The sequence below is a fragment of the Sminthopsis crassicaudata genome, chromosome 4, assembly GCF_048593235.1.
Source record: "Sminthopsis crassicaudata isolate SCR6 chromosome 4, ASM4859323v1, whole genome shotgun sequence".
Lineage (NCBI taxonomy): Eukaryota > Metazoa > Chordata > Mammalia > Dasyuromorphia > Dasyuridae > Sminthopsis > Sminthopsis crassicaudata.
The window spans coordinates 477,185,886-477,205,340 of NC_133620.1; the positions used below are offsets into that span (position 1 = coordinate 477,185,886).

Sequence of the window (19,455 nt, forward strand, 5' to 3'; positions counted from 1 at the left end):
GCAGCCAGACACAGGTCCCCAATGCTGGGAGGAAAGCAAGCTGTTTTCTCTGTTTCTGCTCCCCCAAACAGGAGGCTTCTTGCTTCTTTCAAGGCTCAGGTTCTGTGCAATCCCTCCAATTGTCGGGATCTCCTGTTGCTATTTGCTATAAGCCTATATGCACACCCATATTCTCTCCTTCCTCTAGATTAGGAACTCTTTGAGGGCAGAGAGTGATCCAATATGGTTTCTGTCTCTCCGGCCCCCACAGCACTCCCTGGCAGGACACCTCCACTAAATATAAGCATGTTGATTGATGGATGGATAAAAAATAAATAGTGGCAAATAGAGGGAAGAGAATTTCTACACGTCAGGCTCTGGTGCTAATCTTCCCAGTTCCTCCCCTCTGTTGATGGAATAATCCTTTCCTCCACCATAGATCTGGCTCTCATGGAGCCTGGGCAAGTCACTTAATCTCTTTAAGCCTCAGTTTCCTTATCTACAACATAGGGTAATAATAGTCCCTGCCTTGCACAGCAATGCTTCCCAAACCTTTAAATGCAGTATAAAGGTTGTTTTCATTATTAGTATTATTCCTAGTCTTAGTGCTCTTGTCAACATCCCTCTCACCAGCCCAGTCAACCGCAGATCCATGAGAGGCAGAGCGGTCCTGTGCTCCTTCCAATTGTCCTTCCCACATGGCTTTCCTTCCTTCGACCCCTAGCCTAGGCACTAGTCCCCAGGCCCGTGTGGTAAAGGTTTGGTGCGGGCTCCGTCCATCAAAGATGGCCTCCCCACTCGGATGACTTTGGGGATCTGCTTCCAGGAGCCTGGCACATTTGTGGATGACTTGCATTGACCTTCTGGGTGGTTGGGCGCTTTTCCCCCACTGTTAGATGGAATAGTTAGCATCTTTAACATGGCCTAACTGGGCACCTGCCAGGGCTCTCCCTGAGTTTGTGTTTGAGAGGGAAGGGCTCTTTAGCTCCTCCACACAATAAAGGAGGGGACTCTGAGGGCTGCCTCCTCTCCCCACCCCATCCCATCCCACCCAAGGCCAGTGGCCCTTCATTCACGCTCTGTTGGAGGTGCTGGGAGTGGAGTCTTTGATCAGGGATCTGGGAGTCCAGGAATCCAGGCCAGAGGCCGCAAGCAGCCTAGCAGTGACACCCTAAGGAACAAGTGTCCTAGACTCCAGCCCAACAGATTTCCAAGCCCTGCCAGTTTTGGACTTGAACTTGGTGAAATTCATGCTATTTAAGTATCTGCGCTGGCTGTGAACCTAAATAATTCTCGTTATTCAAATCCTCCCTGCCCATACCTGCCCATGGGGTTATGGGGGATTCTGCCCCCCAAAATTTAGGGGAAATGTTTGTAAGAGGAGGGACAAAAGGGCATAGCCCAGGCCCTCAGGACACTGAAGGCCAGGGCAAGAAATGTAATAGGCTTAGCCAAGGGACACCATCATTCACAATGCTGGAATTCATTCATTCCTCACTTCTGCCTCAAAAAATCCCACTTTTCCTTTAGGACAAAGTTCAAGAGCTACCTTTGATCCTTCCAGATTCCTACCCAAACTACTTTGGCTTTATTTTCTGTTCATATTGTGTACACTTATCTAAGAAAAGTCATTCTCACTCAAAAAATGTGAAATCCTTATGGGAGGAGAGACTATTTCTCATTTTTGTCTTTGTATTCCCAGAACCAGCTACAGGGCCTTGCACATAGTTGGCACTTAAGTAATTTTAAATTTATTGATTGGTTTGATATTAGTTATGTAATCTAAATCTTCCCAAGTCTCATCTGCAAAATGGGTACAGTAATCTCTCTATTTCCTAACGTCCTGGGCTATTATGGAAATAAAATGAGACACAGTAATACTGGGCCACTTCGCTTCTTCATCTGTAAATAGAATCTGTAAATATCTCCAGTACCTATGACATCCTTCCTGGGATGAAGGAACTTTGCAAATCTCATAAATCCCACAGAAATGGGATCTGTCGGTATTACAGTGTCCAGGCAAGCATTTTGCAAACCAGCGAGGACATATAACCGAACACTATTCTTGGCACTAGCCAAAGAAATGGATCTGGCAAAACTGTCCCTATTGCAGTCTCCTAGAATCCATTTCCCCGGGCCTCTCTGGCTCTGGCATCATTTCAGCTCAAGCAGATGAGGATCTGCTTCCCACCCCTCCATCTCTACCATGCCTGCAGGCAAGCCCCTCCCTCCTTCCCTCCCACCCCTTTTTGGCCATGGACTGCAGAGGGACTAATCTTTTCTTGGCTCCCTGGATGAATCCCAGCATCTTAGAGCTGGCAGAGGCCACAGAAACATCTTGCCCAACCCACCCCTGAACAAGAGCCCCTTGGAAACATCCCCAACAAGCTGTCATTCAGCCTCCTTTTGAAGACCTCTGGTGAGGGAGAGCCCAGCCCATTCTCCTTTGGGGCAGCTATTATTGTGAGGAAGGCTGTCCTGACATGGAGCCTAAATAGGCTTTATTGTAGCTTCTCGCCATTATTTTGGTCCTCTGGGGCCAAAAGAAACAGATTTAATCCCTCTTCTAACAAAGCAAATGACCGCATGCTTAAAATGACTTCTCACGTGTCTTCCAAATGTCTCTTTTTTCTTCCCTGGGTCCCTTTATTAATTCTTAAGAACTGAAATTTCTTTTTTAAAAAACCTGCTTCCTTTCCCCCTCTCCCCCTCCCCCAACCCTGGAGAATATTCCTTTTGCCTTAGTATTCAGGCTCCCTACCAAATAGAGGTCACTTACCTGCTCACCCGTGGTGTCTGGGCATCCAAAGGAACCCTCTTTTTCATCCAAATTCAGTCCTGGATTGTATGAAAACCTTCCTTTAGCCACTGCCTGGCCAGGGATGGCTAAGTGATTGTTCACAATTGGTGCTTGGGTCTCTCACATAATAATAATGGGGCTATAATATAATTTAAATAACAATAACAAGCAATAACAGCTAATTATCTGCATGTCACCATAAAAGAGCAAATGTGGTGGAGTCTGCCATAAATTTCCTATAAAATGTCTTCCATGGCAGACCAGCTCCATACAGTCACACAGTTGATTGACAGATGGCAATAACAAGCTCCCACTGTGCCCATTTTCTGACTTTTAAAATGGAAGCTACTTGAAGGATGGATCTCTCTTTCTTTTTGCATATATTTATATCTCCAGTGTTTAGGACAGTCACTGGCATGCAGCTAGCACTTAATTCATGCACTTTAGTATTATGAAAAGAATGTTTAGGTTCAGGAGGCCAAGATGGTAGATTGGAGATGACCAGCTGAATTCTCCCAATACTCTCCTCCAAACAACTCTAAAATAATGCCTCGAATCAAATTTTGGTGCAGCAGAACCAACAAAAGTAAGTAAGAGACACATTTTTCTAGCCTAAGAAAACTTATTGAGATTGATAGGGAGGTCTGTGACACCTGAGTGGAGGACTGTTGGGAGGTCATACACAGTGATAGTGACAGTAGCCTCAGCAGCAGCAGCTTTGGGAGTTCTCAGCCTAGAGACAGGAAGGGGATTGGGCAACTGGTCAAACAGAGATTACAGGGGACCCTTTGCTGGCACTAGTTGCATCTGGCACTGATTTGTGACTCCACTGCCCATACATAGTCTTATGTGGCTATCCGATGATGGAGGGGAGTACTTGTGATTGTAGGGGTCCTGGTAGTATTCTAAGGCAGACAGGGACATTAGTAAGGTAGCTGGTTACAGTCCCAGGATCAATAGTATTAGTTGTGGAGAGCCAGAACTCTGAAGAAGTATACTTGAAACAAGGTGTTAACTCAGAGGAATTGATGAGATAATGGTTCTCTAGTTTACATATACTTAGTACTTAGCATGGTGATGTAATAGTTCTCTAGTTCACACATATTCAGTATGCTATAATGATGTTATTGTAATAGGGTATATAAGAACTGAGGACAGGAAGTTAGCCAGAAGTGAGACTGGCAGACTGGCAGACTGCTAGGGGAGACTGGATCAGACTATGACAGACACAGACTGTGAAGGGGACAATAAAGACTTTGAACTCTATTCTTGTCCATCCTCTTGGTGACTATCCAGCTGAGAGGAAAGCCCTTCCAGGGGATCTCCAGAAAGCTAGCCTGGACATTGCAATTAGTGTTACAGGCTTCATCAGTACAGAGGCTTTTCTTGGATAAAAATTAGCGCACAGCCCAGGAGAGTAGTGACTACACCTCCCCTCACATCTCACCTTTCAGAAAACACCAAACGCTTACAGACCTCTAGAACTATCTCTGAAAACAGCATGAAAAATCCTGAAGCTTGGGACAGTGCCTCCGCATCCTACAGTGAGCAGAACCTAGCTTTAACACAAAGTTCAAAGTTAAGAAATAGGTTGGGAAAATAGCCAACAATAACAAAAAGAATTTGTGGGTAAAAAGTTACTACAATGGCAGGGAAGAACAACTTTTAAACTGAGAAGAAGACCATGGGAAAACAGTTACAAACAAAGCATCAAAGAAAAAATGTTAATTATCTACAAGCACAAGAAAAAATTCCTGGAAGAATTTTAAAAAGGGATAAGAATGATAGAGGGGGAAAAAAGAGGGGAAAGAAGTGTAATAAAAGAAAATTAGGAAAAAAGGCAAATAATAAAAGAGGCATGAAAAATAATGAAAATAATACCTTAAAAAGCAGAATAGGCCAAATGTAAAAAAAGGAGTATGAAAACTCACTAAAGAAAATAATTTCTTAAAAATTAGAAATGAGCAAGTAGAAGCTGAGTCTATGAGACATCAAGAAATAATACAGTCAAAAGAATGAAAAAAGAAAAAAAAGGTGAAATATCTCATTTAAAAAAAATAGCTGATATGCAAAACTAGATTGGGGAGAACTCATTTAAGGATTTTTAATTACCAGAAAGGTAATCTAAAGGTATGAAAAAAAAGAGAGCTTAGACATCATATTTCAGGCATTCGGAAGGAAAATCATACTGATATTTTAGATCTAGAAGGTAAAATAGAAAATGACAAAATCCACTCACCACTTTCTGGAAAAAAAAACCCAAAATGAAAAACTGCATGAATATTATACCAAATTCCAGAGCTCCTATTTCAAGAAGAAAATATTGCAAGCAACCAGAAAAAAACCATTAAAATATTGTGGAGCCACAGTCAGGATCACACAATTTTTAGCAGTTTCCATGCTAAAGAAAAAGAAGTTTGAAATATAATATTCTGAAAGATAAAGGAGCTAGGATTGCAACTAAGAAGAATCTATTCAGCAAAACTCAGTATAATCCTTTCAAGGAAAATTGATATTTAATGATATAAAGAACTTTAAAGTATTCTTGATGGAAAGACAGAGTTGATAGAAAGTTTGCCATTCAAACAGAAGACTGAAGATTGAAGATCATCATAAAAAAAATAAACATGAAAGAGTGATCATGAGGGATTCAATAAAGTTAAAATGCTTACATTCCTATATGGGAATGTAAAAGTTACACCTAACTCCTTAGAACTTTATCATTATTAGGGCAGTTAAAGGGAGTTTACACAGACAGAAGGTGTGGATGTGGGTCAATTCTGTTAGAATGATCTCCAAAAAAAGATGCACTGGGAGAAGGGGGAAGAGAGAAGTAGAATGTGGAAATTTTCTCACATAAAAAGGTGCACAAAGAAGAACTTTTACAGTGAAGAGAAAATGTAGGGGAGTGGCAGGCAATGCTTTAACCTCACTCTCATCAGAATTTATCTGAAAGGGAAAAAAAATACATACACATATCCACATTCGTACACCTACACACAGAAATGTGTGAATAGAAATCTAACTTACTCAATAGGGAAATACAAGGGAAAGAAATGGGAATAAGAGAAGAAATTGGGTGATAAAAGAGAAAAAAAGATTAAGGGAGGCAGTGGTTAGAAACAAAATAGATTTTTGAGGAGCAATAGGATAAAAAGTGAGGAGAATAAAGAGAAGAAAATGGAATACAGTAGAAAACACAGTTTTCAACTGAATGTGAATGGAATAAGGTGACATAAAATGGAACCAGATAGCAGAATGGATTAGAAGCCAGAATCTAACAGTATGTTATTTATAAGAGACATATTTGAAAGAGAAAGATACAGAGTTAAAATAAAATGTTGGAGCAGAATTGAATATGATTCAGCTGAAGCAAAAAAGGTATGAGTAGCAATCATGATCTCAGACAAAGCAAAAGCAAAAATAGAGCTAATTAAAGGAGATAATCAGGGAAACTACAATTTGCTAGAAGGTACCATGAACAATAAAGTAATATCAAAACACTTATACAAAACCTTCTTTAGATATATAATAAGAGAGGGAAAAGAAAAGTGAGTCAAATTTATAAAACTAAGAACCATTCCCCAATTGATAAACGATAAAAGGGATAACAGGCAGTTTTCAGATGAAGACATGAAAGCTATCTACAGACATATGAAAAATGTTCTAAATCGCTACTGATTAGAGAAAGGCAAATTAAAACATTTCTGGGGTACCACCTGATACCTACCAGAAATGATAAGTGCTGGAAGGGATGAGAGAGAATACACTAATGTATCATTGACAGAGTTGTGAACTGGTTCAACTATTCTGGAGAACAATTTGGAACTACATCCCAAAGCTAATAAAAATATGCATATCCTGTGGTCTGGCAATACCTCTACTAAATCTGTATCAAAAAGAGATCAGAGTAAATAGAAAAGAACCTATATTTATAGCAACTCTTTTTTGTAGTGGCAAAGACCTGGAAATCAAGGGGATGCTCAGTAGTGGGGAAGAGACTGTGATCAAGTACCACTGTGCTATAAAAAATGACAAGGAGGGAATGATTTCAGAAAAACATGGCAAGACTTACATAAACTGATGCAAAGTGAAGTAAGAAAAACCGAGAGATCATTATGCACAGAAACAGCAAAGTTATAATGATCAGATATGAAAGACTTAGCTACTCTGACCAATACACCCATTGAAGACAATTCCAAAAAACTCATTACATGATCTACTTTCAGAGAAAAATGTTGAATATTTTGCAAATTGAGGCATATGTTTTTCTTTTTAATGTTTTTTTTCCTACATGACTGACAGGGAAATGTTTTGCATGTTTTCACATTATTATGAAAATATAAGGTTTTTTTTCCAGTGTGTATGATGGGAGAAAGGATGGGAGAGAGGTCAAAAATTTAAAATTTAAAAAGAAAATAAATTTTAAAATAATTTTTAAAAAAGAAAAGCCTATAATATTACACAGAACAAAACACCACCCTTGAATCTGTCCTCCAATAAACATTCTCCTGAGCATTTATTTTCCCTTGTTGGTTTGTCTGGACCTTAGGATCAAGTCAAACTGCAAATGTGCAAGCTAAAACCTAGCCCGAGAGAATGTCCAGAGCGACCCAGATGGCTAGAAGATGCCCTGTGGGTGGTGAAGTCCCCCACATGCTGCTGTTTATGGCCAGAAAGTTATGAAGCATCGAGACACTAGAGAGCCACCTTAAGGAGGTGCATGGGCACTCCCGGTGTTCAGTCCAAAATAAGCTTTGACTTGGGATTGGCCCGTTATTAGTACCATTCTTAGACCCTACCAGAGGGCAAGGAGCTGGGCTCAGGGGGATGGAGTGGAGGTGGGAATGAGAGGACTGTCAAATATAACCAGTGGATAACTTATAGGCAAAAATATTGGGCTGGTCTTTTAATGAGATTGAGAAATATTGGGGAGAGAGAGAGACAGAGAGAGAGAGAGAGAGAGAGAGAGAGAGAGAGAGAGAGAGAGAGAGAGAGAGAGAGAGAGAGAGAGAGAGAGAGAGAGAGAGAGAGAGAGAGAGAGAGAAAGAGAGAGAGAGACAGAGAGAGAGAGACAGAGAGACAGAGAGAGAGACAGAGAGAGAGAGTACACAGAGACAGAGACAGACAGACAATCTGTACCTCTGGAGGGAGCACCGCCCCCCCCTCTCTCCTTTCCCCCCCATAAAATAGCACATCCTTCAATAGATCCAAGTGAAGCCTTAAGGAGAAAAGTCTGGAGGGCTCAGGTGGAGACAGACTGCAAAGTGGAAGAATTGGAAATCAAGTGAGAAGCCCTGGATTCAAATCCTGGCACTTCTATTTACTTTCTGTGTGACTGGGTCTCAGTTTCCTCCTTTATAGTCCCTGAACATCGCCACCAACTGTGAATCTGGCTTTCTTCTACTGGCAGTAGGGAGCCATTGAAAATCTTGAGTGAGAGAGTGACCTGGTCAGTCTTCTGTCCCCATAGTGTCCCTGAGGGAACAAGGGACCGGCTCCTTTGCAGATGGAGCCTGGAAAAGGCTGGAGAGGGAGGCCGAGCCCTGGGAGTGCAGCCCACAGACAAAGGGGAGCCCCAGGGCCTGGTGAGGGGGCAAGGCTGGAAATTAAAGCCCCCCCCCAGTGCTGGGTTAACCTTTGTTTACCAATGGCTTAAATCCGGGGCTTGTTTGTACTGGGGCTGGGAGCCCGGGCAGGGGTTATTGGGAGAGAGAGCTCAGGTGGCACCCCAGCACTTTTTGGGATCATTTGGCCTCTGAGATGTCCCCTCCCCCTTTCCAGGGGTTCCCTCCCTCACAAGTTTTGCCTGGAATGGCACTGTCAAATGGGGGGAGGGGACGCAGCCCCCACTGGGGGGCAGAGAAATCGGGCCGGCTGGCGGGCCGGACACCAGGCTCTCCTCACGCTCTGTCCCTGGGCTGCTGACAAACCTCAGAGCAGAGGCTCCTGGATTCTGAACTGGGCAACACTGCACAAGGCAGACAAAGCAAGAAACAGAGGCCCTGCTGCAGCAGCGGGGCCCCCTGGCTACAACGGGGGGGGCAGGGCTGGCCCCATCCTCTGGGCAGTGGCCTTGGCATGGATCCTTGTAGCTTCCCAAAATCAGCGGCATTTAAGATGCTGCACTTGGGGCTGGGGGCAGTCCTGGGGGTGGGATGGGGGGTTTGGGTGGACTAGAGCTGTCTAGGAACCCAAGGAGGGTTCCAGCAGCCCCAGTGCAGTCACAGGGGGGAAAGACCTCTGCCTGGAACAGCCCCCCCCCCCCAGTGCTGGGCTCCACACTGGCGGTCCCCTCCCAGAAGGGATGCTGAAGAGGGGAGGGCATCCAGGAGATACAGAGCATCCTGAAGGGGCTGGAGCCTGGGCAAGACAAGGACTGGTTAGAAAAAACCCCAGGGTGTGTTAGCCTGGAGAAGGGGGAGCCCCCAGGACTGTCTCAACAATTGGGCCGGAAGGACCATGGCACCAGCCGGGTCTGGCCCGGAGGCACGGCTGCTATGAAGAGGGCCCTTTGTAATGAGTGGGTGAGGGCCGAGGCCGGAGGCCCCTAGAGTCCCTGGGCAGAGGGGCCATTTCCAGCTCTGTGTGGCCACGGCAGGTCCCGTGTCCGGACGTTCTTCCAGGGCCCAAGACCAGGAAGGAGGCAGATGCCCCGGAGATGTCCACCTGATGGGCCGGCTTCTGGGAACTTCTCCGGCTCCTCCTGCTCACTCCCCAAGGGGCCCGGCCTCTGTGTATGGGCCCACCCAAACACCAAGGCTGCCCCCCACAGTCTGGGAACCCCGCCGGCGTCTCTCAGGAGGCAGCGGCCCTTCCTGACCCATGATTAACTCACACAGAGACTCCGAGGACCAAGACAATGAAAGATCAGCTGTGTTTAATCAGCTTCCTCCAGCAGGCATATTGAATCCAATGCCAATCCAGCGGGCCATGGCTCATAATAACCATGTGGGCAAGATTGAGGCCTGTGGCCGGAACCCAACACGAACCTGGCATGCAGTAGGAGCCTAACAGGGCCTAATAGATGTTTGGTGAACTGCACTGACTTGGGCTACAACAGTCGCGTGGAGGGGTCGGTAATGGCGGGAGAATCCCTTCGCCACCCGCAGTTCCAAATGTCACCCCCCGAGTGCTGCCGCCATCCCGACAGGGATTAATATTCCCCGGAGCCCGCACGGCTCCAGAGCAGTGTGGGAGAGAGCTGACTTCAGAATCAGGAAGCCCTGGGTACAAGGCCCAACTACCGGCTGTGTGACTCTAGCCAAGTCCCGCTACCTCAAAGGGCCTTCTCACCGCCCGAGCAGCTCTCAGACAATAAGATGAAAAGGCAGGTGGCGGTTTCATGGGCTAGGAAGTTTTCCATCAGGAACTCCCTCACTCGTCTGGTCTAAAATTACACGCACACACACACACACACACACACGCGCACACACACACACACACACACACACACACACACACACACACACACAGTCAGACATAGAGATCTCTGAGACAGAGACAGAGACACAGAGAAACGTGCACAGAAAAATAGACAATGAGAGACAGACAGAGACCTTAACCTGCTGGAGACCTGGCAGGCCACTAAAGACTTAAGATACTCCCCATGTAAAAAGGGGTCCCCAAAGTTCCCCATGTCACCCATGCCCTATAATTCAAGTGAGAGTCTTCGATAAACTCAGCCCTGTTCTTTGTCGGGGGACTTCTATCTACAGAGCCACACCCAAAGCACTCAGGGTTTAGAATTCAGGAAATGATTCCAATGTGGCAGGGGAAGAAGGGAGGCCTGCATGGGCAGAGGGTGAGGGGCAGTGCCAGGGCTGCCAAGCTGGAACACACCAACATTGAGCTTAGCCATCTCCCCACAGTAAAGGAAGGCGGATGCCCACTCAGCATCTCTGGGAAGACCTGGGGCATGCGGTCGGCCTGCCTGGAAAAGAGGAAGACAATTGCCTGCCCTGGGCCAGGCAGGAGGGGTCACAAGGACACAAGTCCTGCCTCAAGGGGCTTCAAGTCTGAGAGGAGGAGAGAAGCCAAACTGTCTCTGGGCACAAGAAGCGTTTCCAATGCTTTTCGGACAGATCCAAGGAACAGTCTGCGGGGACGGTTCCCATTTTTAGCTGCTTGGGACAGGTGAGCAGGTGGAACATGTAACCACTGCGAGGAGGCTTTCGGCAGCCACACGCGTGGTCTCAGGCACTTTGCCATGGTGAGCAGTTCATCAGCAGTTTGGGACCCAGGCCTGGGAAAAAATGAGGTCACACTATTCCCTCTCATCCAGGACAGAACTCTCAATCCCCTCCTGCCCCCCCCCCCAGCCTCAGCACAGGTACAGCATCCTTCATTACCCCCTATGGACCTGAGCAGCCACATCCTGTGTTCCAACCCCTAGGACCTGGAACCTGGAGGACAATGTGCTGTGTCTTCAAGGAAGAACCATGCTGATCATTGCCTCTGTGATCGACTTCGTCCCGATTTCACTTTCTGCTCAATTCCCGGAGTGAACCAATTGATCAGTAAATGTTTATTACACACCTACTATGTGTCAGGCATGGTGCCCGCCACAATGGGTACAAAAAGAGGCAAAAGACAGTCCCTGCCCTCAAGGAGCTTCCAATCTAAATGGGAGGGGGATCACAAGCAAGCTCTGTGCAGGCTAAAGAGGAGATGGGGAACACCAGGAAGGCTTCCTGTAGGAGTTGGCAGCCAGGGAACCCACCAATCAGAACACAGGAGGGAGAGCTTTCCAGGCATGGGGCACTGCCTGAGAGAATGCTGGGAAAACAATAAAGGAAATGATCCCTGGTCCTCAAGTATCTTACATTCAAATTGGGGGAGGGTCCTCACAAACACTTGGAAGTATCTTCAACATTGGTGTTAAGGGATAGACACAGGGAAGACAGAGGGAGGGAGCAAGTTGTGTGCGTTAAGGGATGGATGGAAAGATGGAGGTCTAAGCTTGGAGATTCCTTTCCACCTCTCCCACTTCCTGGCTGCGAGACCAGGGGCCAGTTATTTAGCTTTCTTGGGACTCATCTATTAAATGAGCAGTGTGAACTTGATGGTCTTGAAGGTATATTCCAACTCTAGAACTATGTCCCCATTATGGATTCAATGGCCAGTGTTCTAGAGGGAGGGAACACCCAATCCCTGCCTTTTACCATGTTCAAGTTCACCAACTTTTTAAAAAATGTAATTTAACAAGCTGTATTTCAGTCACTTTCAGTCCTGACTCTTCATGGCCCTATTTGTGATTTCTTAACAAGTATGCCATGTCTTTCTCCAGCTCATTTTACAGCTGAGGAAACTGAGGCAAGTAGGGAGAAGTGACTTGCCCAGGGTTACACAGCTAGTAAATGTCTGAGGCCAAATTTGACTCAGGAAGATGAGTCCCCCGACTTCCGGCCTAGTTCTCTATCCCCTGCACCAGCTAGCTGCCCAATAATAATCAATCTCTTTACCTGTGCATTAAACTACTAATTGTCTCTTCTTCAGGCGATGAGCATATGGCCAACATTTGGTCAGACACGGTGATATTCATGGACTACCAAGAAGGGAGAGCCAGGCAATGGGAGCAGGAAACAGCGGTTTATTCCGTCCTTACCTCCCCCTCCCTCCGTGGGGCGCCATCTTCCCACCTCCCCAAGCACCGGGTCCATCTCTTCCGTCTGCAGTCTCTTTTGGTGAGTTCTTCTTCCTGTGGTTTCCACTGGCTCCTGTACACGGGCCGCTCTCCCTTCCAGATCCTGAGCCCCAGTCCCTGCCCAGAACGACACACCTCTCCCCCCACCCCCCCAGACCCCAAGATTCCCGAGTCAGCTGGGAGAGCCGCCAGCTTGGGAAGAGAAAGGATTCCAGCGTCCCATCCCCTGCGAGTCCTTCTAGTCTCTGGCTTCCCATGCCCACCGCCACCCCCACAGTCCGATTATTGCCTCTTTCCTGCACTAGCGTAATAGCCCCCTAATTAGGCTCCCTGCCTCCAGGCCTTCTGCAGTCCCTCCTAAATACTGCCAGATTAATCAGCCTAATGCAGAACTCCACTCATCTCACTCCCTGTGCCAGACCTCTGCAAGGCTCCCAAACAGCATCAAAATGTACCCATTTGGTGTTCTGAGGGCCTCCATGACCTGGTACTAACTGTCCAAAGGAATCCTCCCTCGCTTGTCCTCCCCCTCGCTCCTTTCCAAGGCCTGGACCCTTCCAGAACATTTAGGACGAGGGGGGGCACCTGCTACCCCAGCCTTGCAGCCCTTCTTCACTATCTCAGTGCTGCCCCCAGCAGAATCTACACAGGATTCTCCCGGCAGCTGGAAGCTGGCACATCCTGCCCACATTCTGCTCCAGAACCTCTAACTTTCTTTCTTCCAGTGAGATGGGGAGCCACAGGCCATAGGACTGACTCAACCACTGCTTCCTCGGGCCCTGCAGAGCTTCCCATCTTCCCCTCCTCCTTTTCCCAGCACTGGAACCTGGTCCATTTTTGCATGACCTAAAGAGCCCTGGGCCTTGCCATCTACTCGGCAGCCTCCCCTCTGGACTTCTGCCCCCGTGGCCATACTGTAATTGAAGGCTTTGCTTCTTTTTGGTTTTTTTCCCTTGCTCTTGGACTGACAGATCCTGGAGAAGGCTTCCTGGATTCTTCTATTTATATACAATAAGTGCTTAATAAAAGCTTTTTTCTGATTGTACATATATAGCCTAGATCAGAGTGCGTGCTGTCTTAGGGAGAGGAAAAAGGAAGGAAGGCAGGGAGGAAAAAATTGGAACTCAAAATCTTATAAAAGTGAATGCTGAAAACTTACATTAATTGGAAAAAATAAAATACTCCTAAGTGAGAAAAAGGGGCTTTTTGCTGTGCTTGGTTCCTCTCTCAGGTATTTCTCTTACTTTTCAGCTGCTTTAGCTTCCATTCCCCAACCATTCCATGCAGAGCTCCCTGCCCTCCCTGGCCCTCCTGCCACAGAAGACTCTCCTGCTAAGAATTTCCCTCATCTGAAATTTCCCAAATCTGTTTCGTGGCAAGGCCTTTCTCTGTCACGTCCTGTGCTTGTGTGCATGTCACGTCTCCCCTGTGTGACCGTGAGCCTGAGCCGGCCGGATCCCTCTGCACCCCAAAGCTGGGCCTGCCCTTACTCACTGTGGACTCGGGAGCAGCCAGGAGGGAGGGGAGGAAGGGGAACTTGATGCTTCCCTTCTCTCTTAGACCCTGGAGCAAGGGCCCCTGGAGCACCCTGGCCCTTTCAAAAACAATGTCAGGTGGCCCCAGCTGGCTCCAGAAGGGACACTAGCCATGGGAAACATCTCCCCCAGCCTCCCACTGGGCTCACAAACCACCTGACATACAATCTGCCATCCACCGGCCCGGCTCAGACGTACTCCGGAGCCCCTGCTGGGACTCAATCTTGCTAACTTAAACAGGCAATGCCACTGGGCTAACAAGACCAGCCTGAGAGGGAAGAAAGGCTGATCCAAAGATCTGGAGGTGGAACCCATCAGGCAGAGGAGGACCACGAAGGGGAAAAGGGCTGGAGGCCCCTCTGCCAGAGGAAGGGAAAAGGGCTGGAGGATCCTCTCCCAGAGAAAGGGGAAAGGGCTGGAGGATCCTCTCCCAGAGGAAGGGGAAAGGGCTGGAGGATCCTCTCCCAGAGGAAGGGGAAAGGGCTGGAGGATCCTCTCCCAGAGGAAGGGGAAAGGGCTGGAGGCCCCTCTCCCAGAGGAAGGGGAAAGGGCTGGAGGATCCTCTCCCAGAGAAAGGGGAAAGGGCTGGAGGATCCTCTCCCAGAGGAAGGGGAAAGGGCTGGAGGATCCTCTCCCAGAGGAAGGGGAAAGGGCTGGAGGATCCTCTCCCAGAGGAAGGGGAAAGGGCTGGAGGATCCTCTCCCAGAGGAAGGGGAAAGGGCTGGAGGATCCTTTCCCAGAGGAAGGGAAAGGGTTGGAGGATCCTCTCCCAGAGGAAGGGGAAAAAGCTGGAGGATCCTCTCCCAGAGGAAGGGGAAAGGGCTGGAGGATCCTTTCCCAGAGGAAGGGGAAAGGGCTAGAGGATCCTCTCCCAGAGGAAGGGGAAAGGGCTGGAGGATCCTCTCCCAGAGGAAGGGGAAAGGGCTGGAGGATCCTCTCCCAGAGGAAGGGGAAAGGGCTGGAGGATCCTCTCCCAGAGAAAGGGGAAAAGGCTGGAGGATCCTCTCCCACAGGAAGGGGAAAGGGCTGGAGGATCCTCTCCCAGAGGAAGGGGAAAGGGCTGGAGGATCCTCTCCCAGAGAAAGGGGAAAAGGCTGGAGGATCCTCTCCCAGAGGAAGGGGAAAGGGCTGGAGGATCCTCTCCCAGAGGAAGGGGAAAGGGCTGGAGGATCCTCTCTGGAGCTACTTCAGCATCTATTCCCCAAAGACACTTTGGCAACTGTGAACCAGGAGCAAGAAAAAGGGGAAACGTCCTTTCTTCTGAGGCAGGCATATGCATCGGAGAACATGAACACATAGGAAGACAATACGCACACACATGCATGCGTGTACACGTGTGTACAAATAGCCTGCCACAGGCTCTAGACAGGGAGTATATGTTGTATTATAGAGAACTGAAATATATTCTGGTTGCATATTGGTGCTATTTATGTGTATAAGTGTGTGTGTATATTAATGTAGTAGTGGAGGCTTTATTGCGTGTATCTGAGCTGACATGTGATTGTACCAGTGCAAAAAAGCCCTGGGGGAGAAGCTCTGAACAGTGTCAAATCTCCTTGAGCTGCTTATGTATCCTGAGAAGTAAAGTGACTTAGCAAGGACCACCTCACCCTGAGATGAGTGGGATGTGAAGAGCCCTTCCCTCGGCGCTGCTCTCCTCCGCACCCCGTGCGATGACACATTCTCGGTCTCTCTCCACACACAGACGAAATATGTTTGACATGTGATATACATTATACGGCGTGTGCCCATGTGCAGTGCTATACAATATATACAACATACAATGTCTCCGCATAGAAAGGCCTCTATGTGCCTCCTCAGGTGGAGGCAGACACAGAGAGGCAGAGGCTGTGCTCAGCACTGGGTGTGCACAGAAAGGCAAGAAGGCCGTCCTCTGACCACGGGGGGCTCGCGGCTTAATGAGGAGACAAGTGGCCAGCCCTTCCACACCTAGAGGGAAAGTGGCAGTAAGCCTCGGAGGAAAAGCAGCAGCCGTGAGGACGGCCCCGTGTGTGTGTGTGTGTGTGTGTGTGTGTCCACACAGAAGCACATGTACATGTGTGCATAGAGAATCCCTCTCCAGACACAAGCTCTCCATCCCCCCCCACTCTCGAACAGGCTCATGTAGAGTGGAATATGACGTCCTATAGTGTGACATTCTATCACATCCCTAGGCGCCCGCACATGGACACTGTTGTCCCTCGTTTGGAGGCCACACTACCGGCAATCAGCAACTCCCCTGTCTCGCCGGGCTTTCTGTCTGGGGCTTTGGACTGAGATGGACCTCAGAAGGATGTCACCCCTTAGGTCATCAAGCAATCACCAAACCCCCCAAACGGAAGCTGATGCACTCTAGTCCCACCCACCTCTGGCCTAGGATCCTGATGGGAAACATGGCTGACGTGACTTCCTCCCTCTGAAGCCCTCCCGTGAGGGGAAAGCCCCTTCCTTGCAAAGGGTAAGCCCTGGGGTCTCAAGAAGGGGGGAGTGTGGCCTGTGTGACTCCAGGGTTCCTGTAACGGAGTGACAGCCCAGGCCTCTGTAGCATCTCGCTTCCTTTCAGCACCCCGCCCCACCCAGGAATGAGCAGCACTTTTATGAACTTTCATGAAATGGAGTCTGTTCAGAAGGAGAGCCTGCTGCACGTCATGAAGCTGAAACATAGCTAAGATTAAGTGGGAACAAAAATTACAATTAAAAAAAAAAAAGCTTTCTAGCAGATTCAGTGGCTAAAAAGGTTTGTCCCTTCAAGGCTATCGATTTTGTCCACCTTGAGACCTAGAAGTACAGCCCAGAGAGGCCCCACATCAGGTTGTGCCCTCCGCAACATTCACCCCTACATCTTTCACCACGGCAGCTGTAAGAGCACCGATCTCAGGCTTATCGACAGAAGAAATGTCCCTCCAGTTCCCCAGTGACTCCTGTTCAGAAAATGTGGTCTTAGTAGCTTCAGACCAAGCAGGCTGCCCCCGTGGGAGGGCCCGTCCTTCCACTGAGAGGAGGCAGCTGCTGCTCCGTCCCGACACCCCAAGGAAAGGAAAGCCCACTCGGAGGCCAACATTTTCCTGGTCTCGGATACCCCTCGGCTTCAAGGAAAATGAGAGAATGCCCACAAGCCCAGGGCACGCCCTTGAAGCCACTGAAAGGTCATCCGCGCTTTCCCCTGGCCGCATGGATGGCGGGCCACGCCGGAGCTAAGCTGGAGATCACCCACAGGGCATGGGGCCGGTCTCTAAAAAGCACCCCCATTCAGAATACAGAGTGGCCCGTTGTTGCCGTCAGGGATGAACCTACCAAGGGTAAGGAGAGATGGCCCTTTCTCGGTGGTCCTGCTCCATATCCTACCCGTGTAAAGAGGTGGAGGAGGGAGCTACTTCCTCTAGGCCCCCCTAGCAAATGGCTGCCTTTTTATTGCTCACTTCTTCCATAGGGCCGAGTCGGTGGAGCAGCTTAGCTCCCCATTACTGCAAGAAGCTCCAGCTCATCGCTGCTTTGGAAATCGGTACCTTCTGGGGACAAACTAAGGGAGGGACGGCTACGAAAAGCGGGCTGCTGCCAGCGGGCCTGGGACGGGTCCCACTGTCTGCGACGGCCATTCCTAAGCTTTCCTCTCCGGCGCAGCTCCAAGCCCCAACAAGCAAGGGTGCTCCTGCCCCGCGCATTTGTATCCTTCGAAGAAGCCCCCGAGGGAAGAAGGGTTTGGGAGGAGGCCATTTTTTCCCTCTGTCTAGTCCTCGCCCCTTTCCCTACTCGGATGAGAAAAGAGCACCCCCAGACACTCATTAGGAGAGGCACAGGAAACACGAGCCGCTTTCCCCAAAGCCCACCTTCCCACTGGGGAAGTCCCCCCAAACTTTGCGCTGCTTCGGTCTCCTCCGAGGCTCCTTTTTCCCTCCGGGACTTTTAGCCTCCTGAACCTCAAAGGCAGGGCGGGCGAGCTGGGGCTTTTCCGGCCCTGGGCCGGCTCCACTTTGGGTTTCTAAAGGCCCCGGGTGTAGGAGAGCTCTCCCTGCCCCAGACGCCTGCTCCTGGCTCTGGGAAGGAAAGATGGAAGGCATCTCCGTCCCCCTGCGCTCCCCTGTCGGGAACCGTGGCGATGGAGCCCTCTCCCGCCCGCCTCGCTCCCGAGCCCGGCACGGGAGTCACGGGTGTTGATGGGGCTTCCTCGGGGAGGGCGGGGTGGAGCCCGCTCCCAGCCGGGGCCGGGAAGGCACAGCGTCCCCTCCCCCACCTGCCCAGAGGCCTCCTGGCATCTCGGAGGCTCCGGAGCGGCGCCCCCCCCCCCCCAGCCCCAGCACCGGCCCTGTTTACCTGGCGTTCGCTGCCGAGCGGCTGAGCTCTCGGGGAGCCCAGGGGACGCGCCCGGCTGAAGGCAAAGGCAGCCCCCCGTTAGGAAGGGGCCGCGGGCCGTAGCCGGGGCCCCCGCCCGGCGCCGCTCCCTCCCCAGGCAGAGCCCCGGCCGTCCGGCCTAGCCTCGCCTCCGCGGAAGCCAGAGCCCTGACTCCGGAGCCGCGGCGGCTGCTCGGAAGCAGTCCTGGCTGCGCCCCCCGCGGGAGGTGGCGGGAGGTGGCGGGAGGTGGCGGGAGCCGCCGCTGCGCGGGCGGGGACCCGAGAACTAGGGGACAAAGTTTCCCGGCACCGCTGGGGGTTAGCCTCGGCCCCGGGGGCTCCCTCACGAGCCTCCTTCGGGCCGCCCCCTCCTCCGAACTCCCGGCGCTCCGAAGGAGGCCGCCACAGACCCAGCCGCCGGGGGCCGAGGGGAAAGGAACGCCGGGGTCCCGAACTTCGCGGCGCCGGGAGGGGCCGGGGGGGGGCAGCAGCCTGCTCCGCGGCCCCCCGGCCTCTCTCCCGCGGGCTCCCCCCGCCCCGGATCCCCGCACACGGCCCCGGCCACACGTCGCGCTCGGCCCGCGGCCCCGGGAGGAGGCGGCCGCCACTCACCTGTCCCGGAGGGCACCGCCTGTTGGAGCGGCGCGGGGCGCTCGGAGGCTCACCGTCTGGCCGGCGATGTGCGCGGCAGGGGCTGCTCCGGGCCGGACGGGGGTTACCTGGGAGGGACGGAGGGAGGGGAAAGGGTGACGAGGGGAAGCGGGGGAGAGCGCGAGGGTGGCGGGGAGACCCCGGGCTCCGGATCCCGCGCCCGCACCCGAGCCCGCCTGCGAGGAGGACGGAGCCAGCCAGCCGGGAAGGGAGCGGGCTCACATTGAGGGCGGCGGCAGCGGCGGCGGCGGCCCAGCCCAGACACCGAGGCGGGCTCGGCCCCCTCCAGCCCTTGAGCCAATCCCAGCCCCCGAGAGCGCACGGCCTCCGCTGGGCAGGAGGAAAGTGAAGAGCTGGGCCAGGCGGCCGCCTCCATTGGCCGAGCGCGGCGCGGAGGCAGCCAATCAGAGCCCTGACGGAGCCGCCCTGATGCGAAGCCCAGCAGCATCCCTGCATCCCAGCATCCCAGGAGCGTCCCGGCGTCCCGGCGTCCCAACGTGCCCGCGTGCCCGCGC

General features: G+C 50.8%; 1 protein-coding gene across 7 annotated transcripts in view; it reads right to left on the minus strand.

Annotated features, from left to right (window-relative positions):
* Nucleotides 1-19,206, minus strand: part of PCBP3 (poly(rC) binding protein 3) — a 259,617-nt gene extending 240,411 nt beyond the window's left edge. For 5 of the 7 annotated variants that reach the window (XM_074264505.1, XM_074264511.1, XM_074264510.1 and 2 more), the window contains exon 1: nt 18,902-19,206. The gene's annotated coding sequence lies outside the window, so the exon portion shown is untranslated. The remainder of the gene's footprint in view (nt 1-18,901) is intronic. The other 2 variants (XM_074264507.1, XM_074264506.1) reach the window with 2 other exon arrangements.
* Nucleotides 19,207-19,455: the final 249 nt, after the last annotated feature.